This window comes from Furipterus horrens, unplaced genomic scaffold (genome assembly GCF_987537825.1).
Source record: "Furipterus horrens unplaced genomic scaffold, mFurHor1.1.pri manual_scaffold_1, whole genome shotgun sequence".
Taxonomy (NCBI): Eukaryota; Metazoa; Chordata; class Mammalia; order Chiroptera; family Furipteridae; genus Furipterus; species Furipterus horrens.
The window spans coordinates 128,866,011-128,889,852 of record NW_028327171.1 but is presented as its reverse complement, the minus strand read 5'-3'; the positions used below and the strand labels follow the sequence as shown (position 1 = coordinate 128,889,852).

The following is a 23,842-nucleotide window of genomic DNA, read 5'->3' as shown; positions in this document are numbered from 1 at the left end:
GTTGAATCGACATCTTGCGATGACGCTGGAGTGTCCTCTCCAGTGAAGCTGAAGCTACAGAGCCTGGGCAGGGTGATATGGAGGGTCTGCTGTTGCCCATGCAGCAGACCCCCCCTCTCTTCACAGCTGAAGGATCCAAGGGAAAGACGGAGTCAATACAGCTTGGCTTCAGGTGCGCTGCAGGAGTTGCCGGTATTGACTACAACGTCAAACCGCCTTAGGGACTCCGGCTCCGGATTTTCTGTCGGGGTTTACTCCCTTAGCCTTTCCCCCGAAGAGGTATGTCGCAAGGCAGCGGAGGTTTTTTAGAATCAGAGTTTTCCTAGTCCCTTCTTTTTAGGGACTCCAAAAACATTTAGAGTGATGGAGAATCACATGGGCAATTTATCCTCAAATGGCTGGAAGGGGGAGTTTTGTACAATACTCAGAACTTTTCTATAAATTTGAAACGGTTTAAAATTTTTTTAAAGCTGTAGGTTAGTGAGTAGGTTGGTTTTGCTTTATGGCTTAGTGGGACTAACAAAACAAAATGGGAAAGAAAGAGAGAATGGAAGGCAGGTGTCACATGGTTTCCAGTCCTGGTTTTTGTAGAACTCCATATTTTCCGTTATGTAAGACCTAAAGTAACCCTGTTTGCCTTGCAAAATGTAAACAAAGACATTACACTTACATAGTGTAGTAATGTGCTTTCCTCATCCCAGCTAACAGCAGGACTCCAGTAATCCTGACCAAATAAATCTAGTCAGTGGTGCTGGGAAGGATCCCTCCTACAAAGAAAGCCAATTGAAGTAATTAGGCAGTCTTTATGGCAAGATCATCTCCGAACTCCGCAGGGCGCAGGGAGGGAGCACATGGCTGTTATGCAATAAAAGCTATTCTTCATTTTTACACTCTCTTCTTCTAACACAGACTTTCAAAGCATGCCCAGAGAGGACACTTTTCTTCAGTGCCATGCAGTGTCCCAAATGGAAAGAGGCTGATGCCTGAGCCAAACCAGCACATGCAGACAAGCTTTTGTTTCATGGAAGGCTTTGATTGTTTTTTTCCAAAGGAAAACAGCTTCACTGTTTTTCCAGATTATGAAAGTAATCCATGCTTGATATTAAAACAAATTTAGACAAAAACAAATGAGGGTAGCTATAAAGTAGGAAGTTAAAATTATACATAATTGTTCCAACCAAAAAGAGATTTGGTTCATATTTTAGAGTATTGTCCTTCAAGTTTATATAATTACAAATAAAAGTACAATTATTTTTTATAACCTAGCAGCATTATAATCATTATAATCTTTACTTTATTGTATCATGGGCATCTTTACATATAAATATGTGTATATAGTATATTTTTATATATTTATATATCTTTATATTTATATTTACATATAAATATATATCAGTGACATCATACCATATAGAAGCCTTTACCAAGACAACCCAAGAGAATAATGGGCAGAAACTTTAGTAATCTTTGGGGGTTAATACCCAATAAGCATTAAAAAATATTCAACTTGATTAGTCATCAGGATAACTCAAATTAAAATCACAATCATTCACCAGCATAGCTAAAATGAAAGAGATAGATAAGGACACGTGGTGGTAAGGATGTGAAGCAATTAGAATTGTTGGTTGATTATAAATTGGTTGTACTATTTTGGAAGACTGTTTGGCAATATCTATTAAGATTAAACATATGTATAGGTAGAGTTCAGCAGTTCTCTTTAGGTATATCACCAACAGAAGTACAGACACATGTTGACTGAGCCATAGGTAGAACAATGTCTATAGCCTCACCATTTATAACAGCCCCCAACAGGAAACAACCAAATGTCCATGTACAGTAAAAGGACTAAATTAGTTGTGGTATATCTTTAATGGACTACTATACATTCATGAAAATAAATGGATCATAGCTACAGATAACAACAAGGATGATTCTCACAAACATAATGTTGAGAAAAAGAAGCCAGCCACAGAAGATTACACAATTTTATAAAAACAGCAAGAACAAGCTGACTAGTCATGCTGAGGTCAGGATAGGTTACTCTTCTCAGAGAATAGGGACTGGAAGAGTACATGGGGACGTTTTAGTTCTCTTTCTCAGTCTGGGTGCTAAGTATATGTGTGTCTTCACTAACTGAAAGTTTGTCAAGCTGTGCCCTTAGGATCTGTGGATTTTTCTGTATGTGTTGCAGTATACTAATAAATACATTATACATAGTAATACTACTAATAAAATTAAACTGATCAACTCTCCAAAGCTTGGAACCAATTGAACTATATTCAGACATTTTTTTTTTTGTCACGATCAGATTATAGGAATTTTCTAATTTTTAAGACAAAAAATATATCCAAACTGCATACAATATTAATAGAATTTTCATTTTTAAGCTCTTCCGCTATTTTGACCCATATCCACCTGTGTTCTCTTAACCTGCACTACTTTGTTAATTAATGAAGACCATCCCAACCCTTGGCCCCTAGAGCCACCTCAAAAGGCTGGAACAGTGGGTCTTACCAAGAAGGAGGATACATCAGAGTAACCTAAACTCTTGTGCATCTAGACAAGTGCAAGCATTTTCTCAGCCTCTGAAAGTGCTGCCTGTTAAGGACTCAAGAGAGTCCCCCTGCAGGAATTATCCTCAGCAGAAAAAAGCTGTCTGTTCCAAGTTATATTCCTTCTCAGGGCAGCCCACATCCAATGACTGGTCCACACAGGGATACAAAGTCTGGCTCCTGCCTCATTGGAGGGCAACTCTGAAGGCCTCCCACAGCTTCCATGATTTGACTGAAGTCTCTGTTGAAGCTGCATCACAGTTCAAATTTTCCCTCTATCCAATACTGATTCTCCTAGTTCCTCCCAGATGTTGTATCTGAGAATATTCCCCTGTAAACTTCCCGTACACAAATGTCCATTTTAAAGTTTGTTTCCCAGGGGGCCTGACCTGAAACATTCACTTACCAGAAAGAATTCAAAATACATGTCACATCATTGTAAGCCAACATTGTCCAGGGTAGACTTTATGGAGAAGTTGAAAGTTAAGGCCACGCAGAGTTATGATTTTGAAGAAGCCCACTTAAAGCTTGCCAAATAAAAAACCACCAGGCAGCCTAAGGTTAGAAGCAAAAATGGGCAATGTGAGTGAAGAAGTTTTGCTAAGGTTGGCCTTACCAAAGCAGGATGGCTTTGTTGGGAAAGAGAGACACAAAGTTTCATAGACCAATTAGGACTGGCTGGGAAAAAAGACTTGGTTTAAAATTAGTTTTAATAAAACCGGGACCCTGTGGTGATTCTTCAATAAGTGAGTGACAAAGTGAAAGCTGCTTTTGGATAAATCTAGCAGCAAAGGACAAGACTGACTACCGGTGAGAATGGCAGCCTGAAGGCCAGCATGGCAGATGGGGCCACCATCCTGAGAAGAGGCGCGACGTGTGCAGAACGCAAATAGCTCACAGGGTGGACATAAGATGAGGGCCAGGCTTCCCATCTGAAGGGTTATCATGAGAAAGAGGAATTGGCCTTGCTCAGTGGGGCAGCACCAAGCTATTAAGGAGCAAATGTCAGTGAAATATAAGAAAACGCATTAAACCAGATCGCTTTCGAACAACGAACTGGACATCCCTTTGTCAGAGGTGAGCTCACATATTAAGAGATTTTTAAAAAGAGACTAGTGGTTTCTTATTAAAGATAAGAAGAAGCCAGCAATGAGTAGAAGGTTAAACTAGAATTCCTTTAATCTCTCTTTTAAGCCTTCTGCAAAAATGAAAAGGAAAGCTTAACTCTGCCAGGAAGGAACTGGCCATATTTTAGTGACTTTTGGAGATCAGGGTGAAGAAGTGTTTTCTTTTCTTTACTTTTCTTTTTTTTTTTTAAGTACTTTTATCGATTGATATTCAGAGAGAGAAGGAAACATCGATTTGCTGTTTCACTTATTTATGCATTCATTAGTTCATTCTTGTATGTGCCCTGACTGGGGATCAAACCCACAACCTTGGCATATTGGTTCGATGCTCTAACCAACTGAGCTACTCAGCCAGGGCAAGAAATGCTTTCAATGGCTTTCAAGTTTTCAAACTCACAAGAGGGAATGCAGTTAGCAAAACTGACTCCATTGTGAAAGCTTAATGATTGCTCCCTTTTAAAAAAAATTCTCACCCTGGGATATGTTTATTGATTTGAGATAGAGAGGAAGGGAGGGAGGGCAAGGGAGAGGGAGAGAGAGAGAAGGAGCGAGAGAGAGAGACATCACATTGATCCTATGCACCCTGAACAGGGATCAAACTGCAACATTTTGATGTATGAGATGACGCTCTAGCCAACTTAGCCACCCTGCCAGCGATTGGTCCTTTTTTTTTTTTTTTTTTTTAGGTGACAAAAGTAATTTTTCTGGCTCACAGAAAATTTACTATTCATTCTCTTAATAAGTTTATAATTTATTCAGAAAAAATAATAGTTTTAAAATTTAAAGTATATTAATACAATTGCGATATTAAGTGGGTAAAAATATAGTTTCGTTTTCACTTATTTTTTTCTTCATTTAATTTCATTGTTCAATTACTGTTGTCCCTATGTTTTCCCAGTTGCTCTCCCCTGCCCCACCCCAACCCCCAACCACCTCCCCCTCCCACTCCCACAGTCAATCCACAACAAGTGCTGGAGAGGATGCAGAGAAAAGAGAACCCTACTGCACTGTTGGTGGGAATGCAGACTGGTGCAGCCACTGTGGAAAACAGTATGGAATTTCCTCAAAAAACTAAAAATGGAACTGCCTTTTGATCCAGTGATTCCCCTGCTGTTATTATATCTGAAGAATCCTGAAACCCTAATTCAAAAGAACTTATGCACCCCTATGTTCATAGCAGCACTGTTTACAATAGCCAAGTGCTGGAAACAGCCTAAGTGCCCATCTGTAGATGAGTGGATCAAAAAACTGTGGTACATTTACACAATGGAATACTCTGCAGCAGAAAGAAAGAAGGAATTCCTACCCTTCGTGACAGCATGGACGGACTGGAGAACATTATGCTAAGTGAAATAAGCCAGGCAATGAAAGACAAATACCATATGATCTCACCTATAAGAGGAACCTAATGAACAACACAAACAAATGAGCAAAATAGAACCAGAGGCATGGAAATAAGGAACAAACTGACAGTGACCAGGGGAGGGGGGTAAGGGGAATAATGGGGGAAAGAAGGGGAAGGATCTAGTGAAGGAACATAGACATGGACAACAGGGTGGAGATTGGTCCTTTTTTAAACAAAGTAGAAGGTCTGATCCTACTTTCAGGCGAAGTGGAAATGATGCATGCAGTGTCTCGCACCAACCACGGGGCGGGAGCAATGCAGTAGGGTGCCTGCCTCACTTCCATCCAAAACTCATTCCCAGTTTTCAAAAAGGAGCTTCAAACTACCAGCTGGCTCACAGTGCTCTTTTCCTTCATAGCTCCTTCACTGTTAGAGAAGAAAGGGATTCCTAGCACCAGCAAGCCAAGACATCAAAGTCTCCTGCCAATGTTTTGACCCTCACTGCCCCATGGAGGGGAGCGGAGGGTGTCCAGTGCTTCAGCCTAGAGAACATCAGCAGCTTCGGACTTAGCTAAACAGCTTTCCTTTCAGCATCTGATACACCTGGACTCGGGTCTTTTAAAGAATCCATGAATTTGCTGAGAGCTGTTCTGGTGACTGTTTTGTTCTGGAGTTTGTCTTTTTGAAGACATCTTTATCCAGTTAGAAAAGGACTGGGTAGCATTTTATTATAATATGTGTAGTTTATTGTATTTCTAAGACCAGTTTCTTCTTTTTGCTCAAGTTATTTTGCTTTCTGAAGTTTGTTTTTATTATACTGATATTTTCTTTTCCCAATCCCACCCCCCTTCCTCAACCACTTCTCTAAGGACTGTGCTTCTTCCTGGTTTCCCACTTATGGAGTTGATATTTTCAGTTCATATGCAAAGGAGGATAAAACAGAAGGAATGCAGCTCACCTCCTTCTTCACACTGTGAGCTTCCATCTTTTGAACATAGGACATTTGTTTTCAGAATGACACTCCCATTTGGGTAGCCCCCAGAATCACATGTGAACACAGGTCTCTGGTCTAGTATGGGGGCCACAGTGGGCTTTTAGGTTTCCTGCCTTAGTTCCCATGTCTGAGACCCATTCTGCTCCTGTTGCAGTGTTAACCACAGGAGGCAGAAAGGGGAAATATACTTTCAATGGAGAATTTTGCATCAAGGAGGAGAGCACTCTTTCAGCAAAAACAGGCTACAACCACAACTGATTTTCAAAGAGTTGAGAAAAAACTGCCAAAGACAACTTTAGAAACGTTTGAAGACAAGAACAAGCTCTCCAAAGTTGCCATTAGCATCAACTTGAGCAAAATACTGGGGCCGGGGTTCTCGTCTCTGTTTTCTGCTGACTAGAGAACAGTTACAAATGTGCTAAGGAGGGTTATTCCTTTCATGGACACCTACTACTCATTGCCCAGGGATAAAAATGCAAGTAACTTAGTGCCAAGGTCCATATTTGTAAAGCAATGAACACTGTTTTCATACAGGTTTATGCTCCTTCAGTGAGAGAGGTTTTAGAACAGGCTTTTTCTTTAGAATCCTTAATGTGTAAAACTTCCCATGTGGTGTTCCTTTACTGTGTGACTGAGGCCAGGGCCTTTAGTTCAGCATCGCGGGGACCAGTTTGCTGCTCTATTCCATGGCCAAAGACCACAACTCTAACCTCACTTAATAATGGTGTGACTCTATTTGGTATGTTAGTAGTCAAGAGAAAATCAGTTAAGAATACTTGTGCTTCAACTGGGAAAAAATATGTGCAATATTTATTAAAGAGTGACTTTGTTACCCCAACCCCAGGTTTTTGTTTTGTTTTTTTTAATTCAGAAAGTAATTTTGAAATTTTAATATATATTTATCCAATTGTTTGGTGATAAATTCCATCTTTTAACCACAGTAACTCAAATGCAGACAGGACAGGTCTCCCTCACTTGCCTTATGCACCCAGTTTCCACCTGCTCTGGAGGAATCTACTATTCTTGATTTGTTATGAATCCTTGCCGAACTTCTTTATACATATGTAAGAAATATGTATATACAATAGATACTCATTCTCACATTTTTTTATACTAAAATTTTTGTGTTCTAAACCTTGTTTTTTTCATTGAACAACATTTATTGGAGAGCCTTTTAAATCAGCACTTAGAGAGCTTCATTCTTTTTTAAGGCCTCATAGTATTTCATGTGTTCCCCAACTTATTTCATAGTCTCTATTGGTAGACATTTTTGATTATTCACACTGCTTTGCATTAAAAAATTGCAATAAATAACATTTTAAATACATTCTTAGCATGGTTCTGAGGATAAATTCCTCGAAGTGGAATTGGGAGGGATATGCATTTGTAATAGATATTGCCAAGTTGCTTTCCATACGGGTTGCTTTATTTATTTAATAGTCACATGAAAGTCTTTAAAAAAACATATATTTACCTTACATCGTTTTAAAAATTGACTCAAAGTGAAACAAACACCTAAATGTAAGAGCAAAACTATAAAACTCTTAGAACACATGGGGCAACTCTTCATTGTCTTAGATTTAGCAGTGAATTCCTAGAAATTACACCAAAAACACAAGCGACAAAAGAAAAAATATATATGAATTGAACTCCATCAAAATTTAAAACTTTTATGCATCTGAGAAAGCTATAAAATAAGTAGAAAATAGGTTACTTGTTGCTTAGGGCTGGGAGGAAGGGGAGGTTGGGGGTAACAGTGAAGGGGGTGGATGAAAATTGGGAGTGATAAAAAAGTTCTAAAATTGACTGCGGTGAGGGTTGCACAATTCTGTGAATGCATGAAAAAACGTTAATTTTACACTCTAAATGGGTAGTGTGTAGTATACAAATTATATCTCAAGCCGATACGAAACAAATGTAATTACTAAGGAGTGAATGCCTAATAGTAGCGGGGATATCAATGGATGGGCGCTCATGAACCTATTGAACCTTGACAGTCATCACAGTCTAGCACATCCAGGACATTTTCTGAAAATAATCCATTTGAAGCACTGGGAACCCAAGAGCACCACCTGCCATTCAGTCATTTTAGAGCTGTAAAAATGCGCCAACCACCACATTCACATGACTCATCACCATTTAACTCTCCATATGGAAATGAACTATGAACTGAAAGAAATTAGGCACTCTCGAGGCAGACAATTCTACACAGCAGAATACCCAAAGGTGATTTAAAATAGTAGTCTTAGACACATGCCAATAAATTTTGTGTAGTGGATCAGTTGTGCAATAGGGGAGGATATTGCTTTGAAGGCCATTCATCATTCATTCACTTATCTATGGAAAACCACAATTTATTTATTCTATTAACTAGATCTGTGATTGACCTCATAAAAATAACTATCAGACCAGTAACCCACTGGGGAAAAAATCCATGAAAATACAGTTCACAGGAAGAAAAAGAATAAGTGCTCACTTCGTCAGCATATATACTAAAATTGGAACAAGACAGAGAAGATTAACATGGTCCCCGCACAAGGATGACATGTAAATTCGTGAAGTGTTCCATATTTTTAAAGAGTTTCCGCTAAGCAAAAGAAAACATCAGCAAGATGAAAAGGGAACCAACCATATGGGAAAACATATTTGCCAATGATACCTCAGACAAGGGTTTGATCTCCAAAATATATAAAGAACTTATACGGCTCAACACCAAGAAGACAGACAACCCAATTAAAAAATGGGCAAAGGACCTGAACAAACACTTCTCCGAAGAGGACATACAGAGGGTCCATAGGCATATGAAAGAATGCTCAACATCACTAACTATCATAGAGATGCAAATAAAAACCACAATGAGATACCACCTCACACCCGTCGGAATGGCCATCATCAACAAATCAATAAACAACAAGTGCTGGTGAGGATGTGGAGAAGCAGGAACCCTAGTGCACTGTTGGTGGGAATGCAGATTGGTACAGCCACTATGGAAAACAGTATGAAACTTCCTTAAAAAAACTAAAAATGGAACTGCCTTTTGAACCAGTAATTCCATTGTTAGGATTATACCCAAAGAATCCCGAAACCCTAATTCAAAAGAACCTATGCACCCCTATGTTCATAGCAGCACTATTTACAATAGCCAAGTACTGGAAACAGCCTAAATGCCCACCTGTAGATGAGTGGATCAAAAAACTGTGATACATTTACACAATGGAATACTATGCAGCAGAAGGAAAGAAGGGACTCCTACCATTTGCGACAACATGGATGGAACCAGAGAGACTTATGCTTAATGAAATAAGCAAGGCAACGAAAGAAAAATACTATATGGTATCACCTAATACAGGAAACTAAAGAACAACATAAACAAACGAGCAAAATTGAACCAGAAGCATGGAAACAAGGAGCAGATTGACAGTTATTGGGGGGAGAGGCGGGGGGAGGAGGTGCGGAGAGGAGGGGGGTAAGTAGAGGAAGGGTTTAGTAAAGGAACTAGTATAAATTACCCATGGACATGTAGAATGAGGTGGGGATTGACTGTGGGAGAAGGGGTGGGCTGTGTGTGTGTGGGGGAAGAAATGGGGGAAAAAGTGGGACAACTGTAATAGAAAAACAATAAATAAATCAAAAATAAAAAAAAATAGAATAAGATTTAAATGTGAAGAAGTGCACATCCTCCCACAAGAGAAAAATGCAAGTTAAAACTACCTTAAAATTCCATATTTTCCCTGTCACTGTAGCAAATATTAAAAAGCTTACACAGATGGTGGTTTTTCAGAAGTGTTAAGAAATGAGACCCTAATGCGTTATTGGTGCATAAGTAAATTGCCATGGACTTTCTGGAGGACAATTGAACAGCATGTAACAAAACGTACAGTGCCTGTATCCTGTGACCCAGAGTCCTCCGCTAGGAGTCATGCTTCTGGTGCCCTTTTCTCTTTTTTTTGTCACTTCTCTCTTAATTTCCACTCTATGCCTCAATTGAAATCAATGAATGGGTACTAATTCCCTTAAACGCTACAAATTAATTTATTTTGACTATAAAAACTAGCAGTTAAAACAAAAAACAAAAAAACTATGTGCCTTAATAATTAAAGAGAAACCTTCAAAGTTCTTTCTGTGAAGGTTCATAGCTATAAAAGTAATAAATGAAGCTCCCAAAATACTGCATTGTAGGTGGGTTTATAAGCCTCTTCAATAAGAGCTAGCATTACCGAGCCTAGGAAGCCAAGGCCAAATAACCAACGTATGTGCTACCATAGCGCCCCCTGCTGTCACAGTGTAAAAACTAATTTATGTGGTAGGTTTTGATAAATGTCCTAAACTCATTTCATTTCCTGAGACTTCCTGATTATTACCTTTGCTCTCCTCAAGTTCGTAGCGATTTCTTGCATCAAATTGGCTTGCCTACTACTCCTCAGTGAAGATCGAGATCCTTCGATGTTCATAATCTCACCTCCAAAGGAGATTTGATCCTTTCACTATGGGTTCCTGTTTTTTTCTGCCATATCCTTCCTTCTTCAGTAATTCCATTTCTACCTGTTCTCCTCCTTCAGTGTATCTATCTGCTCAGTATTGGCGAATTACCCTGTGCTCACAATGCACCTTGACCTCCCACCCACAGACAACCTACCAGTTCCTCGCTCACTGTCCTATCTCACCTGTGACTGCTCACTGCCCTTCTTTTCATTAATAAGGGTTTGTTTGTTTTTTGTTTTTTTAATTAATTTTGTTTGTTTGTTTTTATTTTTAGAGAGAGGGGAAAGGAGAAAGAGAGGGAGAGAAACATCACTGTGTGGTTGTCTCTCAGTCGCGCCCCCAACTGGGGACCTGACGTGCAACCTATTCATGTGCAGTGACTGGGAATCGAACCAGCAACACTTGGCTCACAGGCCGACGCTCAATCCACTGAGCCACAGCAGCCAGGTAGGTTTTATTGTTTTTTTTTAATGAGTCCTGTAGACGATCTACATACTATTCAATTGGCTATTTGCTAAAATGCAGATTCCTTAGCACCCTGAATCAGATCTCCTGGAATCCTGGAACCTACATTTATAACAAGTACCCTTGAAAATTCTTATGTACACACACACACACACACAAAAACCACCCTGATTTTAAAAAATACATATTTTTAATATTGATTTTTAGAGAGAGGGAGAGAGAGAGAGAACAACATCGATGTGAGAGAGAAACATCCATCAGTTGCTTTCCTGTAAGTGCCCTGACCGAGATCAAACCCACAACCTAGGTATGTACCCTAGCCACAGATCAAATCCGCAACCTTTTGGTGCATGGGATGATGCTCCAAACAACTGACCCACCTGGGCAGGGTCCTGATTTCTTTTTTAAACCAAACCATATGCTCTTATCTATATACTTGCCCTAGCTCCCAACCATCTAAAGAATCAAATGTAAAAGATTTGTGCTGGCTTCATAAGTTTTTGGTAAAGTGTTCAAAGTATCTGCAGTCCCTTCCTTTAAGAGTATTATATAGCCCTACTCCAATGATGGCAGGCTTTGGCAAATGAAACCTGAGCAGAAGTAATACATTGCCACTTTCATTCAGACACAGACCTAATGGTATCATGGGGGGTGGGGGGGTAGAGGGGCTGTTTCTGCAGCCTGGTCCACTTACAGAGCTACAGACAACCCACATGGAAACAAAATATAAATGAAAAATGACTTGTCATATCATTGTGATTTGGAGATTCTTTTGCTCCTGTAGTCTAACATTGACTAAGCTGACGGATACCAATTTCTTCACAATTTGCTTTTCTAATTATTTCCTATTACTCCCTAACACTAATTCCAACTCCTGCCAAATTGGATGACTTGTTTTTCCACACTCACAATTTTTTCAAACTCTATGCAGTTGTTTGCTTTCTATTTATGGCCTACCAACCACATCTCTCAAAATTTGACCTCAACCTTCAAAGTCCATCTCAAATGCCACTTTCTGTGCAGCTTTCTTCATCCCTTATTGGGTTAGGAACACCTTTTTCTTTCAACCCTCTGTAACGGCAACTATTGTAACTTTATTTATTTGTTTGTTTGTTTGTTTATTTGGTGCCCTGATTAGGTCGAACCAGCAAGCTTTTGGTTTGTGAAACCCACTGAACCACACTAATTGGGGCTGTTTATTTGTCTTGTTTTTGTTTTACATAATTTTATCTCCCTCCAAAAGATCATAAACCTCCTGAGAGTAAAGGCAATCTTGTTCATGAATATATTCACTGAAATAAAAATAGTAGGTATTCATACAAGTAGTTATTGAATTGGATTAGCACTCTCAATTAGAGAACTGCTGTTTAATATAATTATGGTATTTTTAAAGGTAGATTTTAAAGAATGCTTAAAAGACTTATTGAAGAAGCAAAATTAAGATGAAAGTAGAATTATTTCTAATAGCTAAGGTTCTTGCTGAATAAATTATAACTTAAAAGTATAATTAACTTGTGTATGTCTTAAAATCATCTGCAACAAACTCCCCCCGCCCCCAACCAGGTCTGACCTTCATCACTTTCTCTCCCTTGCTAAGCCCAACAGGTCTTCCAGCAACACTTCACCAAAGAAAAACAATGTATTATAAAGTTATTCTTTCTATTGTTACAGTCCCTTTGGTAAGGATAATAATTTTTACAAGCATGGCTCATGTTAGCTGACACGTATTCTTATATTTAGAAGAATATACTTTGATTATAATTAAAAATCAACAAAATATAATTCCAATTTCAAAAAACGCATTTGTAGCAAATGGAGCCCTTACTCCTGGTGATGGGCATCGTCTCCTTTCCTAGCACTCTCCTAGCCTCCATTAAACCTAACAGCCTCTGAAACATTTTGGCAGTAATTGCAAAGCTTCTTTAGGTTCACCTGAATCTAATTTTAAAAGGATAAGAGATATGAGTTTTGTACTGCTTATAAATCTCATGACATGTGATGTTTTACTACAAGCTGAGGGTGAAAATACTTTGTATTCGTTAAGGATGCAAACTTGCTTGCACAGCACCTGACTCTGGCCCTCTGCGCTGGGAAAACATCATCCCTTCAGCCTCTTCATTATCTCAGGAGAGGATACATTTCTTCCACTCCCCACTCAAAGTGACACAAAAATACATAAAGATTCCTTTTGTCAGCCATTTGCCATCTGCAATACCACCATATTCTAAACATAATTTGTGGAACAATGGTGTCTCTACATATATGGATAGATGTTTAGCAAAAAAGCAAGGGCTTACAGGGGGAAGGAAATCAGTGATCCAATAAATTTGAAGAAAGCTGAAAATTGGGCCTCATCCCCTTTATGGAATCATTGTTTATAGAGGATATTAAATATTTCACATGATCCTAAGGTGAAACGGGAACATGTAAGCATGTTTCCCAATTTATTTGAGCATAGAATCTGCTTTTATTTTTATGTTTTATTTTGTTTTGTATTGGAACATCCATTAAATTAATTTCATGGAACACTAGTATTCAGCAGGACTTGAACTGAGAAATAGTTTCAGGGAAGTAAAGTTAAATAATCCTTCTAAGTGTTAAGAAAAAATTATCTGAGTTGAAAATTCAGATTCACACAAGTACCTCCAAGATTGAGTGGGTTCTCAACACTATCCAAGAAAGTAGAGCTAATACTATAGTTCTGAATTAAATGCATCCAAAAGGTCTCATAGTTATGCCCTTATTTAATTGTTGAAGTGCTTCAATGCACTTAATTGAACTTCTAGAATCTTTCTCAGGTCCAGCTAATGCTGTTGGTCAAGGTCAGTCTTCTTTTCTCTCCATCACATTTACAGAACTTTCATAATTGATGTTTTCAAAGCACCTGATCACATTTTCACACTGCTCACTGATACATACCTTGTATTCTTTCTTTTCCTATGCTCACATAACTTATTATTCCCTACATAGGCCTAACTACAGTACTTGCTTTCTTTTTTTGGTATATGCCAGAAATGATTTCTGTTCCAGGAAATAATAACTTCTTCCTCATTACAGCAATTTTAAAATGCACCCACCCTCCAAAGTCCTATTAATTTTTTAGGACTCACCATCTTGATAAGGCTTCAGGTCTTCCTGGAATTCAAGAGACTAAGAGATGGTGTGGTAGTTGGTCATTTAACAAAAGCATGGTTATCTGCTATTTTCTGTTTCAAGGTACAGTTACAGTGACTTACCTGTTAAGGCTTTGTCCTTAATATGAAAGCAGTATCCATTGTATGTTTTAAATTTTCTTAGCAGGTGATTTGGGCTGATGGAGCTAGATTTGATTTTAGCTGTTTCTCCTCAATGCCAATTTAAAACCAAATACTAGTGGTATTCAGTAAGATTCAAATGAGGGTTCTCAGATAAGAGGAAGCTCGCACAAGCCAAAGGACAAGATATTTGCTATATAAGCATGTTATGCCAAGAGGATCACCAAGAGGGTTGGATAGAAGGTTCGTGACTTTTCACTCCCCCTTTGTAAACACCAAATATACAGCTACACATGAATCGGTTCCATCCGAGTGAAATCCAGAACTAGTTGAGTGACTTCTACACTCAATATGCCCTGCATATTAATGATTGAGAAAACACATCAAAATGAGTAGGAAAGGCTGGAACACACTTTTGCCATAAACCCCACCTCCAGCACAGCACCTTACAATTAGGAGAGAACCCCAGACTCCCAGATTCTCCCTAAAGAACAAAGGGTTTGCACCACACATCTAGTGCCCCAACTTTTATGGCTGCTACACAAGGGACAGGCCCACAGAGCACCTACTTCTGAGAGGACACAGCACTCAGTGTGTCTCAGGAACATATTAAACAAAACAGCAATATATAAAAATCAGCTCTGTTTCTATACACTGACAACAAAATGTTGAAAAAAAGACTTTAAGAGAATAATTCCATTTATAATAGCATCAAAAAATAAAATACTTAGGAATAAACCTAATCAAAGAGGTGAATGGCCTATATGCCAAAAACTATAAGATATTAATAAAAGAAACTGAAGAAGACACAAATAAATTAAAAGATATTCTGTAGTCATGGGCTGGAAGAATTAATTGTCCACACTGCTCCAAATAATCTACTGATTCAATGCAATCTCTATTAAAATTCCAATGTCATTCTTCTCAGAAATAGAAAAAAAATAATCCTAAAATTGGTATGGTACCACAAGACTCCAAAAAGCCAAAGCAATCTTGAGCAAGAAGAGCAAAGCTAGAGATATCACATTTCCTGATTTAAAAATATATTACAAAGCTATAGTAATTAAAACAGCATGTATTAGCATAAAACCAAACACATAGATAACGAAACAGAATAGAGAGCCCAGAAATAAACCCACACACATATGATCAACTAATTTTTTTTGACAAAGTTACCCAGAATATACAAACAGGGAAAGGATAGTTCCTTCAATAAATGCTGTTGAGAAAACTGAATATCCACATGTAAAGGAATGAAATTGGACCTCTATCTTATAACACTCAAAAAAAATGAACTCAGAATCAATTAAGAACTTGAGTGTAAGAAATGCAACTGTAAAACTTTCGTAAGGAAATACAGCGATTAGCTCCTTGACATTGATCTTGACAGTAATTTTTTGGTTTGGCAACAAAAGCAAAAACAAACAAGTGGGACTACATCAGACTGAAAAGCTTCTGCACAGCAAAGGAAACCACAACAAAATGAAAAGGTGACTGAGAAAATATTTGCAAATCATATGTCCAAAAAAAAATTAATATCCAAAATATATAAGAAACTCATACAACTCAATAGTAAAAACAAATAACCCAATTCAAAAACATTTTCCCAAAGGAGACATATAAATGGCCAACAGTTATGTGAAAGATGCTCAATATCGCCAATCACAAGGGAAATGCAAATTAAAACCACAATGAAACACCACCTCACACCTGTTGGGATGACAGTCAACAGGATGGATAAAAGCTAGTGAGGATGGTAGAAAAGAGGACTCTTGGTGTGAATGTAAACAGATACATCTGCTATGGGAAAAGTAAGGAGGGTTCTCAAGAAATTAAAAATATAATTGCCAAATGAGTCAGTAATTCCACTTCTGGGTATACAGCTACACTATTTCAAAGAGATATCAGTATTCTCATGTTCATTGTAGCATTACATTATTTGCAACAGCCAAGGTATGAAAGCAACCTAAATGTCTGTTGATGGATGAATGGATAAAGATGATGATAGATAGATAATAGATAATGAAAAATTATTCAGACTTAAAAAAGAAGAAAATCCTGCCATTTGTGACATGGACGAACCTAAAGGGCATTATGTTAAGTGAAATAAACCAGACAGGAGACAATTACTGTTATTGCTAATTTCTGAGTTACCTCAGTCTTCTTGCCCTCTCAGCTTTTTTAATACTGGCAACCAATTGTCTTTTAAATCCCTCCTGTTTGAAATACTCAAGAGCAGTTTTCTCCTTTTTTGGTGGACCCCTGACTGTTATAATACTCAATAAAAGAGTGAGCTGTTCTTAGAGGAAAACTCACCAGACGTGCCTTATTGTGAGAAGAAATGTTGATCTCCCAAGGAAAACTTTCCCAAGAATAATTCTTCAAAAATTTCACCCTTTACATTACCTTTGGACTTTAACATGCATAATATGCAACTCATTGTGCAATTTTGGTCATTCAGCACTGAACCATGTTGTTCCACAAGGTTTTAGGCATAAAAGAATTAGTGGAAATTTTTTTTTTTTAAATTTCCCCCCTTTGCATCCCTCCGTCTGGTATCCCTCTCCCCTCCAGCAATCCCCACAAGCTCATGTTCATGGGTTGCGCATGTAACTTATTTGGCTTCTCTATTTCTTATACTGTTCTTAACATCCTCCTATTTTGTTCCTACCAATTATGCTTCTTAATCCGTATGCCATTATATTTATATTATTATTGTATTATTTTCCATACAAACACCTATAAACCTACCCTTGCCCCACCCTCTCTATACCTGGCCCTACACAAATATTGCTGCCTAACCTCTAACAGTAATCTGATTATTAAGACCCACTTTAGGTTATAGTAGTTGAACTTTACCCTACATTGTATCCTGGCACTTGATTTTTTTTTTTTTTTTTTTTGCTATTATCAGGTATTTCACCTTGTACGCATAAAATGACTTACCATTTTCAGTGTCTACCCGCATTTTTTTTTTCTAGCCTCTTTCTGCTCCGTTTTTTATAAAGAGATATTTCAAATGCAATTGCATTGTCTCTGCAGGCACTCAACAGTCAGTACTTTTGACCATTTTTGGTGGATTTAAATGTTATATTCAAGCCAATTAGTTAACAGAGACTTTTTATGGTATGTGCTCTTTTCCATATTTACAGTATAGCAGATTTAAATGGCGCAGGAAAGGCCAGAGGACACTAGTGGTAATTATTTTAACACAATGGAATTAAAGATGAGAAACTCTAATAGTATTTTAGCATCCCCAAATTTTAAGATTACAAATTCGCAATAGTGAATACACTAGTGATTGTTTTTAAATAAAATACTATTTACATGCTATAAAAATTATAATTAACAATTTTAGTTTGAATTTGCTTCAGAGCTTATTTAATGCTGTTGGACAATCAAGCAGGTAATGGAAACTACATTATTTTGAATATGTATTCTAAGAGGCAATGTTCGTTCGTTCGGCAGCCGTCCGTCTCGAGAGACGATGGTGTAGCTTCTTAAGAGTCTATCTGCACCGCCGAGAATGGCTGTGCAGTCCGACTCGGGAGTGACACGGTATCTGTCTCCTCCCGTGTTGAATCGACATCTTGCGATGACGCTGGAGTGTCCTCTCCAGTGAAGCTGAAGCTACAGAGCCTGGGCAGGGTGATATGGAGGGTCTGCTGTTGCCCATGCAGCAGACCCCCCCTCTCTTCGCAGCTGAAGGATCCAAGGGAAAGACGGAGTCAATACAGCTTGGCTTCAGGTGCGCCGCAGGAGTTGCCGGTGTTGACTACAACGTCAAACCGCCTTAGGGACTCCGGCTCCGGATTTTCTGTCGGGGTTTACTCCCTTAGCCTTTCCCCTGAAGAGGTATGCCGCAAGGCAGCGGAGGTTTTTTGGAATCAGAGTTTTCCTTCTCTGATGTGCCCTGACTGGAAGATCGAACCAGCGACACTTAGCTCGCAGGCCGACGCTCAATCCACTGAGCCAAACCAGCCAGGGTAAGAGGCAATGTAGTGGAGACTAATTAAAGGCCAATAACTTAGAAAGGTTAATCCATTTATCTGATATACTCAAGAGTCCAGAGAACTGTCATGGATTCTAACTGTGCTCAAATATAACTTCTTCAGTGCTGCTTTATATGTCCAACTGAAAACTTTTTAGTCTAGAAGCTAAGCCCTAACAAAAGCAAAAACAAAAGTATGATCTATGCGGTATCAATGTTACTACTATGCTTTCTGTATAAGAACACCTAGAACACATAAGGTGTTTGGCGTTGCCTCTTGAACTAGATAACTTTCAGAAGCACAGAATGAGAGCTGGGAGGAACTTGGAAGACAATATGTTTAGCCCCTCACTTTCCACTTCAGAATAGCGAGGGGAGGACTGACCAAGGGAATAAGCATTTATCAAGTACACAGGCATATGGAGCTGGCACTTCCAACTTAACTACTTCATTTCTCACAGTCCCAGGTAGGTAACATTAACCTCCATTTTACAGACAAGGAAATGTAGGCCTACTTAAACAATTCCCCCCAAATAAACACACCATTGGGAAACAGGGAAATATCAACCCTAAAGTTAGCGCTTCTTCCTCAGGCTTATGATTCACAAAGTATGGTCCAGGGACCAGCAGCAGAGATATTACCAGACTTGTTAGAAATGTAAATTCCCAGGCCTTCCCCAGACCTACTGAATTAGAAGCTCTAGGGGGAGCCAGCAATCCTCCTGGAATGTTGATGCACACTCAAGTGTGAGAGCCACTGCCAATCTTTTGCATGTTGTCTCTCTCAAACTTTACCTGGAGTGTGTATATTAAAACGGAAATACTTTTACATTTAAGCTACCACAAAAGTCAAAAGAACTGAGTGTATTATTGGGTTGGCCAAAAACTTTGTTACATTTTTCCAGGAAAAGGCAACATTTTTCATTTTCACCAATAACTTCATTGATTTGTATATTTTGAGTATGTCGCCTATCTTCCGCTATTGGCTTCTAGTGGGTAGAGGCCAAGGGTGCTGCTAAACATCAATGCATGAGACAGCCCCACAGCAAAGAATTATTTAGCAAAAATGTCAATAGTACTAAAAATCTTTCCAAACCACATCTGACATATTGGATCAGTCACAGCATCTTCTCCATACATTGCACAAATCTTTTCTTGCATTTCAGTTGTGTTTCTTTCTTGAAATAATAAAGCATAATATGCCAAAAATGTTGTATTTTCTTCCATCTTCAATATTAAAATGGCTGCACAGAAATTCACCAATTTTGATGTTTTTTTAAATGCACATAGATATGACAACTGTCACAATATAATGCAACAAAATTGTTTCAAAAAAGTTAAAGATAACTAAGCACTACTAGAGCTGGAAAAAGCATAACAGACTTTTTGGCTAACCAATATTTATACCAGAATAATTATGACAAGGACATCCTTCAACAAAATTTTACTTTTGATGTTACGTTGTTTAACTGATTGACAATGGGTATTTTTCATAAGAAAATAAGATGTGAAAGCTGTTCTGAATAAGCAAATACTGGTAATAAGATTATAAGGAACTATTTTCGCATTGTGTCAACAATAAGACTCTTGAAACAGAAATCTGCAAACCTTGGAAGGACCCAGTGAAATTAACAAACACTCTTCTTGCCTGACTGACTTTATTACTACTTGCTATAATTAAACCAGGTATAGGGAAACCAAGCAGAGAAATATTAAATGCTTAGTCTACAAGGACCTAAGAAGAAGAAAGGAAAAAAAGACTCATGGACAGGGACAACAGTGTGATGATTGCGGGAGGAGGGGTCTAAGTGGGATAAACGGTAATGGAAAAAGTACAACAGAAAATAAGTTAAAATAAAACAAAGTTAGTAAAAGCAGCTCTTAAAAAAGAAATCACGTTAAAATTAAATAAAAAACTAAAAATTTCATAAAGTGCCTTGTTAAAAGTCAATTTGGAAGTTTTATTTTAAAAGTTCCAATTTGGAAGTCTTTCTTTCCCAGCTTTAAAATATCATGAAGGAAATGTCTTCATCTGACTTGGCTCAACCCAAATCCCCAATTCAAAAATAAAATCACATTCATGTTACCAAAAATCCAAAATGTTCTCACTGGATACTTCTGTCATCTCAATTAGCATCTTGGAAAATATGCTTAATTACATTTCATGTGCACTTTTCCTTAAATATATGTCAATGAATTTATTTGACATTTGATAATGTATATTGCATATAAAAAATTTTATAGAAAACCATTGGTCTTTAAATGCAATAGTATTATAATAATACTTAACTTTAAGATACATAAGCTATAATTTTTTAGATAATTAGAATGAAAATAAGGTAACCTAGTAAGTTAAGTTAAAATAAAATTTCAATTACCATGCGATTTTTATGCACAATGGCAAAACAAAAAAGCTTCATATTGATAGAACAATAAATTCTGAAAGACGTTATTTATTTCTAATTTATAACAAACTCATTCTTTGCCCCTAGTTTATGACAGACCCTTAAGATTTAAAGGGAAATTCCCTGTATACATACAGTTCACAAACTATGAAGCACTGTATTATTAATTTTTGTACAGATGCATGAGGCTGACACTATTAAAAAAAACAAAAAACAAAAACGGAAGCCCTGGCTGGTGTGGCTCAGTGGATTAGTGCTGGCCTGCAAACCAAAGGGTCGCGGGTTCGATTCCCAGTCAGAGTGCATGCCTGGGTTGCAGGCCAGGTCCCCAGTTGGGGCATGCAAGAATGAACCACACATTGATGTTTATCTCCCTTTCTTTCTCCTTCCCTTCCCCTCTCTCTAAAAATAAACAAATAAAAAATATATATTTTTTAAATAGGAAATGTGGGTCTAACTATTGTAACTCTATGTAAAAATGTACTTCAACTTACCTAAATGGAATTTTTGGTACTTAACAAACATATTAAAATAGAACTCTTAACTTCAAATGCAGTAAACTAAGAAGCTCATATATGCCATGTCAGCATTAAAAATATCGGCACACAATATGTTAGCTATATGTTAAATCTGCAGATGTCACAGGTAATACTCATCTCTTATTTCTGTGAATTTTTTCTAAAATATTTTGTAATAAAGAGTATCTCAAAAGAAGAGAAACATCAAGGATAATAACAACTGGAAATGCTTAAAACATTTCATTTATATGCTAGCATGATTATGAAAAAACATTTCTAATACCTACTTTATCCTCTTTAAAGATATTTTGTTTCTTCAACCAGCACATGGAGAATTAGTGCTACAGACCTTCCCATTGTGCATTATGGAAAACCTTGGCTTCCACTGAAGTCAACCCCAAATTGGCTCTGCACGATTGACTATAAAGGAATCATTAACATTCTTCCTGAAACAAGGTTTCATACCTTTCAGAACATTCACGTTTAACCCGTGAGCTCACAACCATGGCAACAATAAACTTTATTCATCACCTGCCAGGGGAGAAATGGGTTTAATTTAGAATTAATTAAGTCAGGCTGATAGCTAATATTTCAGGGCTTTTTTAAATCAAAATTTATTTAAAGTAATACATATAGGTGCATTACATACATCTAAATGACCTTTCTAAGCTCCAAAGAGCAGTCATCTAAGCAATTTTAAGGCTGCCTCATCTTTAGTTTGGTTTTAGTAGAGATTCTGATGTTCATTTAACAGTCTGACAAAACAGACTTCCTTCAATCAAGGTCATAATTTGAAATATTATATGACAATGAGATTTAAATTATGTATGGGAAGAAAAGTAGAAGAATGCAATGAGGTATTAGGAATCCCTATTTGTGTCTATAGATTCAGAAAAAAATAAACATGAACCAACACTGTTTAAGATACGTAATCTCTCCCCAATATATTCAAAAGCCTGTCACATGGTTGCTGTGATCCTGGGGCCTGGATACCTAGATTTCTGGGTAATCAGAGTGCAAGTAATCTATCACCACTTTATTTCTTGAGAAGATGTACCCTTAACTACAAAGGTGCAGAAAGAAGTCCTCAGTGGCTCACTCTATGGCAACAGTAACCAAATACAAAAATCATTCAGATGAATAAAACCTGAGGGAAGATAATAGGTGGGTGAGCAAAGCAGCAGTAATTTTTACTTCGGTTAATCCATTTAATGGTGCTTCCTTCTACAGAGGTTGTTCTTCAATTAAAAAGACAGCTGAACAGCTGCCTAGAAGAAATCCTCCTCAAGATCTACCCAAATGACAACACATGATCTGTATGACATGTTACCTCATTAAGCTCTTTTTAGGAGAAAATTCCTTAGATGTCAACACTCTTTATATGCCTTTACCCTGTGACAAGCTAACAAAATCAATATTACTTTTAGCTTAACAAGAATTATTGGTGGCACCAAATATGAGAACAATTGTCTGTTCTTTAAGTACAATATTATAAACAATCTTTTAAATTAACAAAATATAAAAGTTCTTAAGCCAAGCAGAAAGATGATTAAACATCATTTTAGACTAATGGTAACACCAAAGCATTTTTAAGAATGTCAATAAGACAAACTGAAGCTAAACATAGCAAAAAGAACTTTTAAAAAGTTGATGTTAAGAAATTTCGAAGAGAAATGAATTACCTTCACAAACTTGAAAAAGAAATTGGTTCTGATTAATCAAAAACCTGGATGAATCCTGTGACATACGAGGTCTGTCCGGAAAAAGTCCAGCCATTGTTAATGTAACAATAATGGTTTGCATGACATTGATGTAAGCTGGCAGCCAAGGAGAGTGGACTGGAATGTGCATGTGTGAACAATGATGACTTCACTGTACTAGTCAGTGGGGTGGTAGACACTGTTGAGTGAGCATGTGTACTGTGTGGCCGTCGCATTCAAAATGACTGAGTAGAGCAACAAATCTGCATCAAATTTTGCAGCAAGCTTTAATATTCCTCCACAGAAACTATTCAGACGATTCAGAAGACTGCAGCTGTGGGCAACTGGTGATTGGCAGCTTCATCATGACAATGTGCCTGCTTGTGCATCACATCTTGTATAGAGTTTTTTTGGCAAAACATCAAATCACCCAGGTGACTCATCCGCACTACAGCCCAGATTTGGCATCCTGTGACTTCTGACTTTTCCCAAAACTAAAATGACTTTTGAAAGGAAAGAGATTTCAGACTGTCGACAAGATTCAGGAAAATATGAGGGGGCAGCTAATGGCAATTGGGAGAACTGTGTGCAGTCCCAAGGTGCCTACTCTGAAGGGGACTGAGGCATCTTTGTCTTATGTACAATGTTTCTTGTATCTTGTATCATCTTCAATAAATGTCTCTATTTTTCATATTACATGGCTGGGTACCTTCTGGACAGACCTCGTATGTGCATCCTGATGTCTACAGTGAATAGAGTTCAGGAGTAGCTGCATAAAAAGGATACATGTATAAGATCTAAGTTTAAGAGTTAAAATTAGGAGTGTTTTATATTTAATTTAAGCTTGGTAGAGGAAAAATTCAAATGTAAGTTTTAAAGCAGAATTTCTTCTTGCCTTCCTTCTTTCGTATTTTATCCATTAAAAAAAGTTGAATTATTTAAAGAAGAGACATCCAGTTCTATAGTAATTGGGCACATTTATATGTGAAAAAACTCACAAACCAACTGA

General features: G+C 37.6%; 1 non-coding gene across 1 annotated transcript; it reads left to right on the top strand.

Moving 5' to 3' along the window:
• Positions 1-8,486: 8,486 nt before the first annotated feature.
• LOC150021913 (U6 spliceosomal RNA) lies at positions 8,487-8,593 on the top strand. The gene has a single exon (XR_016513401.1). It is a non-coding gene; the product is annotated as a U6 spliceosomal RNA (small nuclear RNA).
• Positions 8,594-23,842: the final 15,249 nt, after the last annotated feature.